This window comes from Sminthopsis crassicaudata, chromosome 4, assembly GCF_048593235.1.
Source record: "Sminthopsis crassicaudata isolate SCR6 chromosome 4, ASM4859323v1, whole genome shotgun sequence".
Lineage (NCBI taxonomy): Eukaryota > Metazoa > Chordata > Mammalia > Dasyuromorphia > Dasyuridae > Sminthopsis > Sminthopsis crassicaudata.
The window spans coordinates 24,585,515-24,603,101 of NC_133620.1; the positions used below are offsets into that span (position 1 = coordinate 24,585,515).

The following is a 17,587-nucleotide window of genomic DNA, read 5'->3' on the forward strand; positions in this document are numbered from 1 at the left end:
ACTAAAGTTCAGAACTTGCTTGCCCTCAAGAAGCTTCTAATCCCCATAAGTTTTATATATACATATATATATTTATGTATATATACATCTATATATTTATATATGTACTATCCTGCCATCATCCCTTTTGAAATGCTTTCTAATTTTCTCACCATTTGGAATTTAGAGCTGGAAAAGACCTTTAAAATAATCCAGACCAACTTTTTCACTTTATACAGAAGAAAATTAAAGCCTGGAGAGGTGCAATTAGCTCAGGGAATGGTCCTTGCTATTTTAAATCCCATCATAATTTCTTCTTCTCAAATCAGTGCCATTTACAAATTTAACAAGTATATATTCATTTTAATGAGAAGGTCGGTAGTCCGGGGAGCTCTGAATTCAATCAGTTGATACAGGGCTTTGAAATAAAGATTTCCTTACAATTTAGACCGTGTCACCTGAGTATATTTATAAATAAGGGAGAATTTTTCAGAGGCTTTTCAAATCAAAACGTTCAGTTAGTGTATATGATATATGTGAATGGTCCCATGATACATTAAACATTAATATAAAAATAGCTTGTTATTTATTTGATGTGTAAGCATTTTATTTGACATTAAGTGAAATTCCAAATTTTTTTAAAAGCGTATTTCAAGGCCAGTCTTTCATCACTTTCTATTTGTTCACCCCCTCCAAAGCAACTGTGCCCTTGCTCGACTAACGTATGCATCTGGAATTGCAACATAAAGGTCCCTAAACAGTGCTTGAGAAACCAGGATTTATACTTAATGCGTTACAGGTGGTTTCTTAAGAGAAATACTGATTTGTTGTGTCACTCAAGTGATAAATTTCTAAATTATTCTCAAATTATGTTTCTGTTCTAAGAGTTTACTGTAGTTCATTTTTCTTTCTTAGTCCCGCATATACGTTGCCAACTAATTCTTTTTGCCTTGTGTTTACAAGAGCAAAGTCATCATTAAAATCCTAGTCGAAATAGATGCATATGAAGCAAAGTCCAGTAACAGGATTTCCTGCTATTAAAACCTCATAAGTTATTTAGACAAAACTGTAACAGATTGTGCAGCATGTTCTAGGGAACTTCTGGTTAAAAAATTAAAATCATACCACTATAAAAACAAATATGAATTTAATGGATGAAACTCTCTCAGATGTAAATTGTGCCAAAACAAGCAACTACTGTAGATTTTAACATGCGATATATTACATTGATTTTTGAACTGTTGACTAGCAGCCAGTTTCTGTCCTTTGTAAATTTTAGTTTCAGTTTCTAATTTTTTTCATTTCACAATTAAATGAATGCACCGTCATGCCCCACGGATCCATTTAACCTTTATTTTTTTAGAATTCAAGCTTTAATATATAAAATCCAGAAGCAAAAAAAAAAAAAAAAAAAAAAAAAATTAATAGAGCTATGGAGGTTTTTTGTCTCCAAAACTTTGATGTGACGCCGAAAACATTTTCTGTTGATTCAAGTGTAAAGAGTTATTGTGTGGCAATAATACAGCAGGGCCGAAGCCTCTGCACACCTGCCAGATGGTTGGAGCCAGCCTGGAGACATTGTACCATTCTGGCATCTCCTCCTGCTATTGGATGCACTGTAACATAGGAAGATGCTTGAGCGTGTGAGTGAGTGGTGATAACCGGATTTAAAAAACAACAAGGCCAGACACCTCCTTGCTCAGTGTTAGCTGCAGGCTGCTGCTCAGTGACCATGGAGGCAAGCTCTGGCCTTCTGGTGGTTCCTCCCCCTACACTCTTGCTTTTGTCCTTCTAGGTCTGGCCTGTCTTTGACCAAGATACAAAAGCCACGAGCATCCCAGATCCGGGGAATCCAGATGTTTCAGTCAATTCAGCAGAGAAGAGCCGAGAAACAAAGTTCCAGAATATCTCCACCAGTGGCACTTGAATTTGGAGGAACTAATGTTCTGAAGGGGCTGAGGAAGAGGGGTCTCTGTTCTCCCATTGGCTCTGACCTCCAACAATTTTGCTCTCCCATTTTTAGAAGCCAGTAACTAGCGCCTCAGTTCTATTTAACCATTTAACATCAGATTAGCTCATTTTTGATAGAGGGTTGAAAGATTCCTGGCCAGAGATGGAGTATACCTAATAAAGGCTACTAAGAATGTCTTTCCTTGGTGTCTTTCAAATCTAATCAAAAGGGCTTTATACTAAAAGAAGGATTAAACTACAATACAACACATGTGTGTATACCATGTGTGCATATGTATGTTTGTGTACATATACATGCACACAGAATACATATACACAGAATAACACACATATATATTTATATAATATGTATATTACATATACAATATATATGTAAAGGAAATGAAATTGTGGCCTCAAATACCCAAAGTTTGGGAAACAAACCAGAGGGACCAAAATGCAAGCAGGTACTTCTGAACTCATAGATGAGCCGGAGACTTGGAAAGTTGAAAATCATGACTGGATCGGATGGTATGCTTTATTCAAAAGAAATAAGAAAAAGAGGAGGGGTGAGATTCAGTCATCTAAGGGAGAAACCAAGATGAAGAGCATTCAGGTGATGGTTAAAAGAAGAAGAAACAGCATTGATTTCTATCCCTGGAGAATACTACAGAACATGTGGACTACAAACCAAAGAAAGAAGTATGGGGAAGAGCATGACATGAGGGACTTCAGTTATCCAGACTTCTGATGGGGCTCTCTGCTAAAGCAGAGCAATTAAAAACTTCTTGGCTTGATTTCATGCTTTGAAATATGGAGAAACCAACAAGGAAAAATCCTATTTTGGACCTGATTCTCGCTAACAAGGAGGACCTGGTCACTAGGTTGATGGGATGATAATAATCTACAATAGAGAAAAGGCAGAAGAGCTTAGTCCCTATTTTGTTTTTGTTTTCTCTCTAAAGGAGATTGATTTTTATCTTGAAAATGACAGGACAGAAATGACTCCTAGGGAGCTGATACATATAAGATCAGTGAGGAGGCTATAAAAAAGCACAGTTGTTCTTAATGAATTCAAATAATAATTTAGTTTAAACTAACTAAACCCTCAGGTCCTGAGACTCCAAAGACACTGGAGAGCTGACTTTATTTGAAAGGCTGTCATAGGAAACTGTAACCAGACTTGTTCCCTTTGGCCCCAGAGGATGGAACCAGAAGCAAGGAGTCAATGAGTACAAATTATTTTTTAATTGTTTTTTTATACTTTATTTTTTATTAGTTTTATAATTATAACTTTTTTTGACAGTATATATGCATGGGTAATTTTTTACATTATCCTTTGCACTCCCTTCTGTTCCGAATTTTCCCCACCTTCCCCCCACCCTCTACCCTAGATGGCGGGCATTCCCACACATATTAAATATGTTATAGTATATCCTAGAAACAATATATGTGTGCAGAACCGAATTTCTTGTTGCACAGGAAGAATTGGATTCAGAAGGTAAAAGTAACCTGGGTAGAAAAACAAAAATGCAAACAGTTTACACTCATTTCCCAGTGTTCCTTCTCTGGGTGTAGCTGATTCTGTCCATCATTGACAATTGGAACTGAATTAGATCTTCTCTGTGTTGAAGATATCCACTTCCATCAGCATACATCCAATGAGTAGAAATTATAAAACGAGATTTAGGAACAAAGTCGGGGTGAAGGGTGGGAAATCCTAACAAATGGAGCTATCCAGAAGTGTAGGGGCTTTCTAGAGAGAGGTGATGGATTTTTCTTCAAGCACTGGTCGGATGCCCACTTGTTGTATATAGTACAGTGGGAAAGTCCCAACACTCAAATCCTCTGATTCTGCTTTTTTTATTTTATTTTATTTATTTTATTTATTTATTTATTTTTTTTTTTTTACTTCACCTCAGCTCTGTATTATTCAAACAATTCTCAGTTCGTCTTTGCAGGTAATACAGCTGAACTTGCTGGAGTACTTTCCAGAGACTTCTCCGTTGGCTCAGACTTGGATAGGAGAAAGGAACTAGCCTAGATTGCATTTGGAACATTGTTTAGGGCTCTTAATGATTGCAGGAAGTTTCCCACTGCAAAACTTTATCTTTTTTTTTTTTTTTTTTTTTTTTTTAAACACAGTTATTCTCCTAAGGATTCTGTGTGTTCTCAAAGCTTCAAAAGTCACAATCTCTGAGTTCTCACATTAAGAAATCACTTCTGTGCCCACAGGAGCTGGAGTATTGCGCCCATTCCCAGGAATGCAGCTTGGAATAAGTTCAATCCTGGGGGGCCCAGCCTCTAATGAGAGGGTGAACTAGGCTCCCTGTTCTTACACTGGTTCATTTAACTCCTACTTTGGTGCTCTGGAGACACATTTCCTTATGGTTTAACTTATGGATCATATCTAGGGGGTAGCAAAAAGGTACACAATGTATTGTATGAATCACATATGCAACCTATAACTTTTTTCCTGAATCCCAAAGACATAGTAAACAAAAGACTCGCAGCATGTGTTAGAACAACTTAAATTACTTTCAGCAACTTAGCTATTGTTACAGTTTCTTTGGAGGACTGATGCTTGTCTCATCACAACATGAGGGCATTTGGGGGGTCCTAATTTCGGATTGTATACTTCATTTCAGCTCTGTGCTTCCCAAACAGGCTCAGTACACACTCAGTAATAGAGTCAAGCTTGCTGGAGTAGTTTCCAGAGACTCCTCCCCTGTCACCATTTAATTCAATTCCATGGGACTCAAGGCCTCCACATACCTTGAATTTACAAGATTACCTCCGAGCCTGCAGACTTCTATCTTGGGATATTTACCCATTTCCCTAAAATCTCGAAAGAATGAAGACAAAACTTAAGAAGGTAGATGGGGTCCGGCAGAAGGATATTTGATGGTGTCCCCTGTACTTGCTGCTACATTGGCCTTATGGCCTTAGGATTAAGTTGGAGAAAACTCAGAAATAGGTGAAATCACCTGGAGAGCTGAAGGAAAAGGCTGAGCAGTGGATGCAACTTTCTGCAATTCCAATAGACTTGTGATGGAAAGAGCTGGCAGCATCCAGAGAGAGGCCTACAGAGGCTCAATGTGGATCACAATATATATATTCTTTTCACCTTTTTTTTGTTGTTGTTTGTTTATTTGCTTGTTTTTTTCTTTCTCATTTTTTCCCTTTCGATCTGATGTTTCCTGAGCAGCATGATAAATGTGGAAATATGTTTAGAAGAATTGCACATGTTTAATCTAAATTAGATTATTTACTGTCTAGGGGAGGGGGTGGGAGAAAGCAAGGGAGGGAGAAAAATTTGGAACTTGAAGTTTTGCAAGGGTAGATATCAAAAATTATCATTGTGGGGCAGCTAGGTGGTGTAGTGGATAGAGCACCAGCACTGAAATCAGGAGGACCTGAGTTCAAATCTGGTCTCAGACAGTTAACACCTAGCTGTGTGACCCTGGGCAAGTCACTTAACCCCAATTGCCTCAGCAAAAAAGCACTATCATTGGATGTATTTTGAAAAATAAAAAGTTATTATTAGAAAAATAAAAGTTTATTTCACAACAAAAAGCTATTATTGTAAAAATGTTTATTTGAGAACAAAAAGTATTGTTTCAAATCAACTTTTACATTCTTCTCTTTTCCCTTCATTAAGAACTTAATTCCCTTTTCCTTTTTGCTGTCAGAGCAGTATCATCTGCATATCTGTGATTGTTGATATTTCTTCCCCCAATCTAAATGCCAACAGCCTGGCCTTTCACATGGCATGCAAGTTAAATAAATAAGATGACAATATACAGTCTTGTCATACTCTTTTTCCGATCTCAAACCAATGAGTTGTTTCCCACTTGGTTCTATCTGTTGCTTCTTGGCTCACATAGAGCTTCCTCACAGTGATTTGGTACTCCATCTCTTTGAGGAATTAATTGCCTTGTAATCCCTATAGTAAAAGGCTTTAGAATAGTGAATGAAACAGTAATGGATTTTTTCCCTGGAAGTCTCTTGCTTTCTCCATTATCCAGTAAATGTTGGCGATTTGGCTTCTAGTTCTTCTGCCTCTTCAAAAACCAGCTTCTTCTGGTAATTCTTGGTTCACTATTTGCTGAAACTATAACTTTGCTGGTATGTGAAATGAGCACGATTGTTCGGTAATGTGAACATCCTTCGGCATTGCCCTGCATCGGGATTGGGGTGTAAATGAATCTTTTCCATTCCAGCGGACTCTAAGGGATATTACTGGGAAAATGGATGAGTAGAGATGAATGGCCCAGGATGGCTGAGGCTCCTTAACCAAACAACATCTCCCGAGTGAGGGTCTTGACAATCAAGGAGCATTCTCCTGTCACCATTTCCTTCCTTCTGAGCTAGAACTGGAGCTTTGGTTTGCCCAGTTTCTGTCAGTTGAGAGGATACTGGTCACACTTCTCTTTACTTGCTCCGTCTTCAGAAAATCCACAAGGTCAGAGGCAGATGTGGTCCGGGGATTAGGGGGGCCATCCCCAGCAGAGCTGCATGTGTGTAACAGGAATGTTCTACTCTGACATCGCTGAAATCTCTGTCCCCATCCTGTCAAGGTCTCTCTGTAACCACGCCGGTCTCCCTCAGTCAGGGCTATGCGTTGAACTCATGGCTGGTTAATGTTCTTGCCCATGTCTGGCACGTAGACTCTAATTTGGCTCCGGTAAGAATATGTCAGCGGAGGGAAGGATTTAATATCAAGATGGTGGACGACCCAGATGGGTGCCAAAGTGGGCCGTGTCTCCATTCTGCATTCTGAGGAAATCAAACCTTAAAGCCATTTTAACCATGAATCTGATGAACCCCTTGGAAGCAAAAGCCACGAGGGACTTACTCAAAGCTATACAATATGGAATATATGAATGGCAGAAACAGGTTATATAGGAGGCGACCAGATGAAGAAAATGTCACATTTCTCCATTGCACTGACATCAATTACAGAATATATCTAGTAAAATAATGCATGTTGTAAAGTGCTGTCGTGCATCAGAAGGCAGTTGGCCTGGACTCAGGAAGACCTTGAGTTCAAATATAATCCCAAATACTTATTAACTCTGTTAATCTGGGCAAATCATATAAGCTCAGTACTGGAAAAGGAAATAGCAAACCATTCCAGTATCCTTGCCAAGAAAATCTCATGAAGAGAGTGGTCACAGAGAATCAAATATGACTGAACAGCAACAACCAAATTGTGTATCAACTAGGAGGAAATCTAAATTCAATTGTGTCACAAGATAAGACCATTTATCAATGGTGCAGATACTTCATTAATTGATAAAGGAAGATGTCGCTATATTCACCCGGCTCCCTAGTTTGGCCATATTTTTATTGTTGCTTATCTGATTGCAAAAGAACAGAATGTAGATATGATGGATCAGATGATATGACCCTTTTAATGTGGACAGCTTGCAGGACATATAGTGTGGATCCGGTTTGATTACTTTTAATGTTTAATGTTTCATTAATATTGATGACAAAAAAACCACAAAACACTGTGCAATAACAGCAGGAAATAATATAGTCGTTACTTCTCTAGATGCTGGAACTAATTTTGATGCCTAGAATATCATCACTTGATTTAGCAAATTAAAAAAAAAAAAAGTTTGGATGATCATTCACTTACAGGAGGCAAGATGGGACAAAAGAGCATGACTATCTTTTTTCAAAAAGTTAAAAGATGATAAAGAATTTTAGCAGAACATAATGCTTGGTACTCCTTTCTTAATTATTTGGCTGGTTGAGTTTATAATAGACCTAGATACTGATTCTTAGTTCATTAATGGGGCTAATGTATAAGGAATCAGTTTTTGATCTCTCACAGTACATTACTATTTGGAATTTATTTGACAACCAAATTTGGTATGTATATGATATGGTTCTTTTGGTATTAGAATACATAAGTGAATTGTTTTTAGTCCACATTTGCTACTTTGTTCCTCAATAAGCAATTTGAATTTCAAATTAAAAAAAAAATCCTTTAGCTTTAAGAACTCCAAAATCCAAGAATCTCCAGTTTTAACACAGTGTCTGGCACATAGTAAGAACTTGATAAATGCTTGTTGTCTGACTGATTCCAAATATGCAGTAATGAGCTGGGGTTTTTGGTCATTTTGGTCATTCGGTCATTCATTTGGCCATTTGATCATTTTTTGGTCATTTGGTCATTTTTTGGTCATTCAGTTCTCTACTGACAGAGAGAACTGATTTCTGGTGGTTGTTACTCTCTTAGTCTAGGGCTATTCCCAAGCCCTCCAGGATGGTATCAGTTAATATAAAATCTTTTGACTCTGACTTTTGATTCCCTAATTTTAGAGAATTGCTTCAAGTTCAGTCCTGTGCCCTGTTTGGCAGCTTTGTGTGTCAAGTGAAGAAAGCTAATCTCTTGGGATTGTAATGAAAAAGGCAAGGGAGAAGCCAGCAATAAACAGAACAAAGGTTTAAAGGGACACTAGTGCAAAGGTGCAAGGCAGGTCCCCTCTCTGGTTAGTTTTAGGCTGGGGAAGGGAAATAAAGAGCACCCTTTCTGTGATATATTCTTGCCACAGCAGTGGAAGGCTATGTATGCCTTTGTACATGGGATTATAGGATCATGGGCATAGAAGTGGAAGATACTTCAAAGTTCCAATAATCCAACCTTTTTATTTTGCACCGGAGGCAACTGAGGCACCTATTATCAAAGTTTGTGTTTTGTGTGTATGTGTTTTTTTTTAAGAACGAAAAGCATTTGTTAAGCCATTGTGAGGTGCCAAGAATTGTGCTGAGTCTAAAAATGCAAATGCACAATTAAGAAGTTCCTTAAGTTTATTTAACTGATAATTTTCTCCCCGCCTCCCCCGCTGGGGTTAAGTGACTTGCCCAGGGTCACACAGCTAAGAAGTGTTGAGTGTCTGAGACCAGATTTGAACTCGAGTCCTCCTGAATTCAGGGCTGGTGCTCCATCCACTGCGCCACCTAACTGCCCCTTAAGTGCTAAATTTCTAATGAGAGAGACAACACACTACAATGGAGCGGCAGATTAGTTGTGGTCTGGGAATCCTTGAAGATGGTAAAGGGGACAAGAGAAACCATCCTGAAGACTCGAGGCTTTTCAGAGGCAGAGGTAGCAGTGATTGGAAAAAGAGAAGGGCCTGCAAAATAATATGCCCATAGCAGTCTGGTGGGAAAATGGCTGAGTGAAAATGAGGATGGAAGACCCCAGGAGCACAGAGGCGAGTGACTTAACCTTCTGGGGAGCGGCCTTGGGCCTTCATTTGGAAGGTGACACAAGAGCAGGGAAATCTGTTAGGATACAAAATACCAAAGTAAGCATAAATTTGTATTTTTTAAAAATCTAGTGTGTTTGTACAAAAATTGTCTGACTTTAGAAACAGTAATTTAAGCTCCTCTACAGGAAGGGGTGAGAGGTAGGGTGGCGCTGAGTTTGAAGGAGGGCTTGGCTTTGAGTGCTGTGCTTATGTCAAATCATTGAGTTTTCCAGTGACTTGAATGACTTCCTTAGACTAAGTCACGGAGGAGTTATTGATTTGTGTCCTCATGCTAAGGTATGCAATTTGTACTTTAACATATGCTGAGTCAATGTTTTTGTCTGCAGAGCTCTGTACAAAATCAATGAATGTTTATCTTCTTTTCCCCCTTTTACAGCATTGTATACTTTTATATTATGTCTGACATTGAATATAGAAGATGGGGAGTGAGGATGACAGATTGTTTATAATAAAACCTTGAGCCCAGAGATTGGGCTAAGTAAAGTTCATTAGAGAAACAGAAGAAAAGTGTTTATTAAAGGGATATTGTTATGTTCCAAGACTTTGAGGGATTTGATTTTATCAGTACGGGTCTTCTTGATCCCAATTCCCAATGGCTTTGTCAAAAAAGTGAAACAATTCACAAATGTCGTCTCATTGGAGTCTTGTGGTAATCCTGACAGGATGGAACTTCCATGGCCCCACTTCCCTCAATGAGGTTGGAACATTGCTGTGATCAAAAAAAAAAAATTACACTGGTGATGGTTTTCTCCATGTTTCATTCTCTAAAAACCCAAAATACACAGCTTGGGAGGGCCTGCCAGAGTGCGCAGCTACTGTGCCACTGGAGCATCCCAAGTGCATCTGGGAGAAGGACCTTAGGAGAGGACGATTTCATGAAGATGTTGATTTCTCTGGCCATTTTTAAGTACAAAAATGTTAGTTCTTATTAAAATCTCCATCATAAGGCATATATCTTGGTTTCAATTTATAATCCTGAAAACCATTGTGGCAAAATGTATGTATTGGATCATATATTCTATTTAAATTCCATTAAAATTACTGACATACATGACCAATATAATGTAAACATAATAACTAATATTTACATGGCATTCCATAGTTCCAAAAATGCCTTCTATATTTTGTCATTTGTTCCAATGTTCTTCCTACTTGATGATTCTGTGAACTGAATTAATTGGAGGGAGATTTGGGAAAGGTGGTGAATCCCAATTGGAGGATGCTTGAGTCCTAGAGACAATGGGGAGTGATGGAAGGTTTGGGAAAAGTAAAATAATATGGTCAGGATTTAGATTATGTGCCATCTCTTCCAGGAAGCCTCAATTTCCCTTTCTAGCAAATGAGGATAATATTAGAACCCACTTCAAAAGGATATGGAAACCATTTGAGGTGATAATACTAATAATAGTAATATCTAGCATTCATATAGCACAAAGTACTTACACATATAGTCTCATTTAATCAACCCTGGGAAATGAGTGCTATTGTTATCCACATTTTACAGTTGAAGAAACTGAGATTGAGAGTAGTTAAATGACTTGCCCAGGATCACACAGCTAGGGAGGATTTGAATTTCTGTCCTGCTGATCCCAGATCTAGTGCTCTATCCACCGAGCCACCTAGTAAACCTTAAAGTACTGTATAAATGTTAGCTATTTTATTTCTTGATTCCCCCAGTGGAGAGTGTTCTCAGTCTACTAAAATTATCTTGTACTTACTGATCTTTGTACACATATCTCCAGTTAACTTAAGCTTCTTGGGACAGGATTGGTTTTTCATTTTGTCTTTGTATTCCCAGTGTCTAGCATACAGGAGGTACTTAATAAATGCCTGACAAATTATCTCCATTTTATAGCTGAGGAAACTGAGATGCAGAGCCATGAAGTGGTTTGATCTAAGTTATAACAGCTTGTAAATCACAGGCTTCTTTCTCCAAACTCAGGGTCTCCACTACAGCTAACTGTAATGAAACAATAGTCTGAAGAATGCTAATATTCACTTCAAGGAAAATTTAACACATGGTCTTTGTTTTATTAATTCCTTCACATGGTCCTTATAAAAAAGTTAGCCAACTAAATAATTGTTCCATATGATATTTACTACCTACTCACTGAATACATATGTAAATTAAAATGCCCTGTACAGTTAATTCTCTTTTCATGGAGAATTATTCATTCACTCAACAAGTATTTACTGAAAGTCTATTCTCTGCCCAGTACCATGCTAAGCTTTAGAGAGGAAAACAAAGAAAATCTCAGACCCAGTGCTTGACCTCAAGAAATCTGCAGTTACAACATGACAAATATGGAAATATGCTTAAAAGTACTGTACGTGCATAATCTATATCAGATTGTTTGCTGTCTCGAAGAGGGGAGACGTGAGGAAGAAAGGGAGAGAAAATCTGGAACTCAAACTCTTATAAAAATGAATGTTGAAAACTATCTTTAAATGTATTTGGAAAAATAAAATACTATTGAGGGGGGGGAAAGAAATCTGCAATTGAGTTGGGGAGGTAGGACATTAGTTCATGAAATGTTTAAAAAACAATGTAAATTGTGATTTAAAAATTTGCATTATGGAAAATAAGTGTCATGGGTTAAAAATACTGTCAGAATCCAGAAGAAGAGAGGAGAGCTCAATGTGGGCTGGAATGGCCTTTTACTATTGGATTTGAATGACTAATTAAAATATTCTGGAAATTTTTTTATTCCCGCCATCCTACCCTAGTTCATTGCAGATTAATAAGCTTATATTTATTCGTAGTTATCATATTCCCCCGTTAGATGGCAGAGACCATATTTGGTCTCTTGGCTTTTTGTCAAGTGCTATTTCCATGCTGGCAATGCAAATTTCTGATAAGTATATAATCATTTGACTTTCATTTTAAAAATTAAGATTCAATTTCCTATTTAAAGAATTCATCCTCTGAATAAAAGTAGAAGAAAACTAAAAGGAAAATTAATATGATAAAGCAATAATAATACCCAAAATATTTATAATATTTTAAACTCACATCCAAGAATGATCACAATTACTAAATTGTTTTTGTTGATCATTATGTGTTCCTACATAATAATACTTGTAATAGTCTATTAATTCAGACTGTTATCATCAAAAAGAGCTATAAATAATTAACATGGTATATGAGAGTCCACTACTGTCAGGTAGTTGCTAGAGTATTAGCTGAAAAAGCAGATATTAATTTCAAAAGGGATAAGATCAGCCAACCAATCAATTGATAAACATTTATCAAGAACCTACAATGTGTCAGACACTGTGCTAAATTTTGGAAATAGAATAGAACCCTTGTTTTTTTTAGATTTTTATATGTGAATTTATGATAATTTATTAATTTTTAAGTTTATAAATTCTATATGAACTGTTATGAATTGCTTTATATAAATTTATTGATTAAGTGCTTCATATAGTAATACATTTAAAACCACTATATGTTTGCTAACATCTATTGCAGAGGATACAGTTGGCAAGATTCTTCACAAAGTGCTATCAAACTCAAAAAGAAATGGAGGTGGGGAGAACCTCAATCAAGAAATAAGGATCCCTGTGAACCACATATCGACTTAGAAAACCAAACAGGTTTATGTTTTTTTTTTTTTATGAATACATCAACACATTAAAATCAGATAGGAATTACATTTTAGCCTGGAGCTTACTGAATGGGAGAGTGTCACAGTTCATCCTGTGCTTTAAGATCACTCCCACAGCTAAGTGAAGGGTGGACCAGGACAGGCAAAGCTACCTGGCTAGCAGACTGTCGCACTAACCTAAGCATCAGGTCAAGCAGGTCTGAGCCAGGATAGGGACAGCGGTGTTTTTGGAGAGAAGAGAGCGTTTGGGAGAGATGTTGGAAAGGTAGAATTAACAGGACTTGGACAAGAGGATGGAAGAGCGTGATGAGTCCAGAGAGATCCCTACATTGGGAGCCTGGTTTGGAATCCATGGTTTTCCTGGTGACTGGGAGAGTGGGGATGCCCTCCAAAGCAATAGGGACTTGGAAAGAAGGGAGGACTGGGGGAGTCCAGTTGGGCATAAAAGTAAAAGATCTGAGAATCAATTGCAAAGAGATGGCACTCAAATCACCAAGCAAAACCATAAAGGACACAAGAGGACTCAGGATGGAGCTTTGGGGGCTTTTCGTGATTAACAAACACAACTTGGCTGAAGATGTTGTAAATGAGACTGAGGACAACTGCAATAGCCTCTGCTTCCAGTTCTTAATGTCTCCATTCTGTTGTTCATTTGGTCCGACTAAGTCGTTCCCTCATTCGAGAATATCTAGTGACTCCCTGCCCTCTCTAAAATAATTCCTTTTTTTTTTTTTTTTTTTTTTTTTTTTTTTGCCACAGAAGCCCTTCACAAGTTTCTACAGACCTTTACAGGCACATCATCTTCCTTCACAAAAATCCAGTTAATTTGACCTCCTTACTGTTCTCAGGACATAACATTACATCTCTCTTCTCTGTGCTTTGGGATTTGTTCTATTCCATGTCCACAATTCTTGCCCCTTTTAGAATTTACAATCTTTCTCTATGTGATTATTCCTTCTCTACCGCTTACCAACTTATACAAGTCACCACTATCTTGAAAAAAATCTTCTCAGACCCTGCCATCACCTCAAGTTATCATCTTATACCTTCTTCATCCTTCTTCCCAGAAAAAGCTCTTTAAAATCATTGCCTCAGTCTCCCCTTCCTCCTCTCCTCTCACTCAAATCAGATCTAGCTTCCTTAGTTATCACTTAACGGAAATTGTTTCTCCAAAATTACTGATTATCTCTTAATTGTCAAATCTAATCGCCTCCAACTCTTCAGCATTTAACATTATTGCCCTCCCTTTTTTCTCTCCAGGTTATTGAATCCTTCTCTGAGTTTTCCTGGCATCTCTCTTGGCTTTCCTACCTGCCTGATCATCCTTTTCAGTCTTCTCGTTGGATCTTCATTCATATAATACTCTTAGCTGTGGGGGTGCCTCCAAGACTTTGTCCTACATCCTCTTTTTTTTTTTTTCTCTTTTAGTTGGTGACCTAATAGTCCACATGGATTTCATGATACTTTTTAATGTAGATGATCCTCAGATCTAAATATTAGACGCTATTTTCCCTCATGGGTGCTCATTCTGCATTGCCAATTGCCTCTTGGACATTTCAAACTTGATAGTCAATAAACATGTATTAGGGGCAGCTAGGTGGCGCAGTGGAGAGAGCACCAGCCCTGAATTCAGGAGGACGGAGTTCAAATCTGGCCTCAGACACTTAACACGTCCTAGCTGTGTGACCCTGGGCAAGTCACTTAACCCCAGCTTCAGAAAAAAATTAAAATAAAAAAAAATAAACATGTATTAAGTGATGATTATGTACCTGGGTTCTGGGGATACAAATATACAAATATATAAATATAAAAATGAATGACAGCCCCTGTTTTCAAGGAGCTTACAATCCAATGGGACAAGTAATCACAGTAATAATGCACAAAAGAAAGCTGAGAGGGTAAGGAAGAGAAGGCACCCGGCACAGAGGACATGAGGGAGAAGTCAAAGGCCAAAATGAGTGCAGCCAGTGGACAATGGGATGTAAGGACTTGATGCTGTGTAGGAAGTTCAAAGCAGAACTCATTCATTCTCCTTAAATCCATCTCTCTCATATACTTTTCCAGAGTACCACTAACCTTCTTGTTTCCCAGATTTGTAACCTAACTATTCTCTACTCCTTGTTCTTACCCTACATATTCAGTCAGTTGCCAAATTTTGCATCTCTTTATTCATCTGTATCTCTCCACTCACACCTAGAAAACCCAGTTCATTCCCTTTCTTTGTTTATTTAAAGCTTTTTATTTTCAAAACATAAACATGGATAATTTTTCAACATTGTCCCTTGCAAAACCTTGTGTTCCAATTTTCCCCTTTTCCCCCCACCCCTTCCCCTTGTTGGCAAGTAATCCAATATATGTTAAACATGGTAAAAAAAAATATATGTCAAATCCAATATATGCATACATGTTTATACAATTATCTGGCTTCACAAGAAAAATCAGATCAAAAAGGAAAAAATGAGAAAAAATCAAATGAAAGCAAACGACAACAAAGAGTGAGAACACTATGTTGTCTCCCTTTCACTTAGATTATTATAAATGTTCCCTAATTGGAGTTTATTGACTATCAATCTATCCTTCCCACAGCTATCAAACTGATTTTGCTAAGATTATGCTCTGACCATGTCACCACCTTACTGAGTAACCTCTGGTGCTTCCCTATTACTTAGAGAAGAAAAATTTAACTCCTCTCTCATTTAAGGCTTTTCACAGTCTAGCTCCAACTTACCTTTCTGTCAATCGGCAAACATATTTTAAGTACCTATTTTGTGACAGAAACCATGTTAAACTCTGGGTATACACATGCGTAATCATATAGGATGCAAAATATCATATATGGGAGTAGAGGCTCTAGCAGCTGAACAGGTCAGGAAAGTTTTAATAAAGAAGGTAGCACTTGAGTTGCGTTTTGATGGCACCTATGTATTCTGAGAGGCAGAGAAAAGGTAGGAATATATATATAGAAAATTGGTGGACAGACAGTGTAAAGACAGAAGATGTAGTGTCATGTATAAGTAACAGTAATAAGGCGAGTTTGAGCATAAAGTGTATAAAGACCAAAGAGTGTATGAAGAATAATAAAGTATAATAAGTCTAGGAACCAATGGTCCAACTGTATCAGGTTAACTGTAGATGAGAATCTATAGCCAAATACAAAGTCCCCATGCACTAGGGACAAGCCTTGGGGAGCCATGGGATCATCTCTATACTTGAAAAGACAGTGGCTCCTGGGCTTCATCCTAGAAGGAAAGGGGAGCTAAAATCTCTTAGGAAATGAGAAAAGAGCAAGGTGCTTAGGACAGGCCTGAGTTCCTCCATGGGATGACCAAGAAACAAAAATAGGAGGAACTTCTGGGGAACAAGACAATCACCACTGCTACAAATAGGGGCTGAATGGTTGTTTTTTTGTTTGCTGAAAATGATGGTGGTGATAGTTTTTCTCCCCCAGGGCCAGTCAGTATCTATTCCAGAGCTTCTCTCTTTAAAGCTTATTTTTATGTTGCTGTACACCTACTCTCTACAAGCTGACATTCGGATAAAACTGCGGTTAATTCAAGGCATTATTGGTCCATATGTATTTCATTTCCTCAAGGACAACTAACAGCGCTGTTACATAGAGGCTGTGAAGGAAGGTTTAGTTCTTTTCACTGTGAAGCTCCTAGTATTCAAAATTACCAGATTAGATTCCCAAATATAGGTGTTGAAGAGAATGCTGGGAAAATGTAGGGAAACTTAAATGACATTCTGGTTGCAGAAATTTATTAGCTGTATAATCTTTGGCAAATTATCTTATCCCTGTTTGCTCCAGTTTCCTGATTTGTAAAATAATAATAATAATAATAATAATAATAATAATAATAATGGTACCCACTTCCCAGGGTAAATTGAAAATTCTTAGCTATCCTAAAATTGTCCATGATGGTTTAAAGATAGTTTCAGCATAATAATGATGAGTCAACTATCAAGTATTTGCCGTGTCTGAAGTCCCAGAATATAATTAGTTTTAATGTATGAGTGTAGAATAAATGAAATGTTAACTGTTAGGGAAACATCAGGAAAGATATTAACTTGTGGTTAATAAAATTTTGCTATTTAAGGCAAAAATTCCTGTGACTATAATTTACGATTGTTTTGAAGTTTGATTATAGGGATAGTTATTTGAATTGTTATGAAACAAATAATGGAAAATGACATGTGTTGCAGTTTAGGAACTGCTAAAGGTGGATATCTGCACCTGGGAAAAGTTGTGGATGACCTTAGCATGGATAGGATATTCTTGACTCTATTTCTCCATTGCACTATTTCCTTTCTTAGAAGAAAATTCCTGGGGCAGCTAGGTGGCGCAGTGGATAGAGCACCAACCAGCCTTGAATTCAGGAGGACCAGAGTTCAAATCTGGTCTCAGACACTTAACACTTCCTATCTGTGTGACCCTGGGCAAGTCACTTAACCCCAGCCTCAAAAAAAAAAAAAAAAAAAAAAAAAAAAAAAAGAAGAAGAAGAAAATTTCTATCCAGTTAACCTTGAGTCTTGCTTTTGACACCCTGTGACTACACATCTGACTCTCAGATATAACTCATGCCAGGAATCAAACAGAGTTAAGGAGATATTTTTCCTCTGTTATGATATATGACATTGTTATAACTATGTCCCTCTTTTTTATAGCAAATTTCTATAATCAAAAAGTATTGTAAGTACAGTACTAAATCTATAAAACAATAGGCTGATATTGGAATATCACTGAGGTCCTATAATAGGATA

General features: G+C 37.5%; 2 long non-coding RNA genes across 9 annotated transcripts in view; one reads left to right on the top strand and one right to left on the bottom strand.

Annotated features, from left to right (window-relative positions):
* LOC141541661 (uncharacterized) overlaps positions 1-17,587 on the top strand; it is a 56,067-nt gene that overhangs the window by 34,538 nt on the left and 3,942 nt on the right. The gene's annotated exons all lie outside the window — the stretch shown is intronic.
* The window catches only part of LOC141541660 (uncharacterized), a 91,514-nt gene that overhangs the window by 16,363 nt on the left and 57,564 nt on the right, over positions 1-17,587 (bottom strand). Inside the window, exon 7 of one of the 8 annotated variants that reach the window (XR_012481864.1) lies at positions 5,491-9,927. The exons of the other annotated variants lie outside the window; for them this stretch is intronic. This is a non-coding gene — a long non-coding RNA (uncharacterized LOC141541660). Of the gene's footprint in view, positions 1-5,490; positions 9,928-17,587 lie in introns of those variants that run through there. 8 annotated transcript variants of the gene reach the window in all.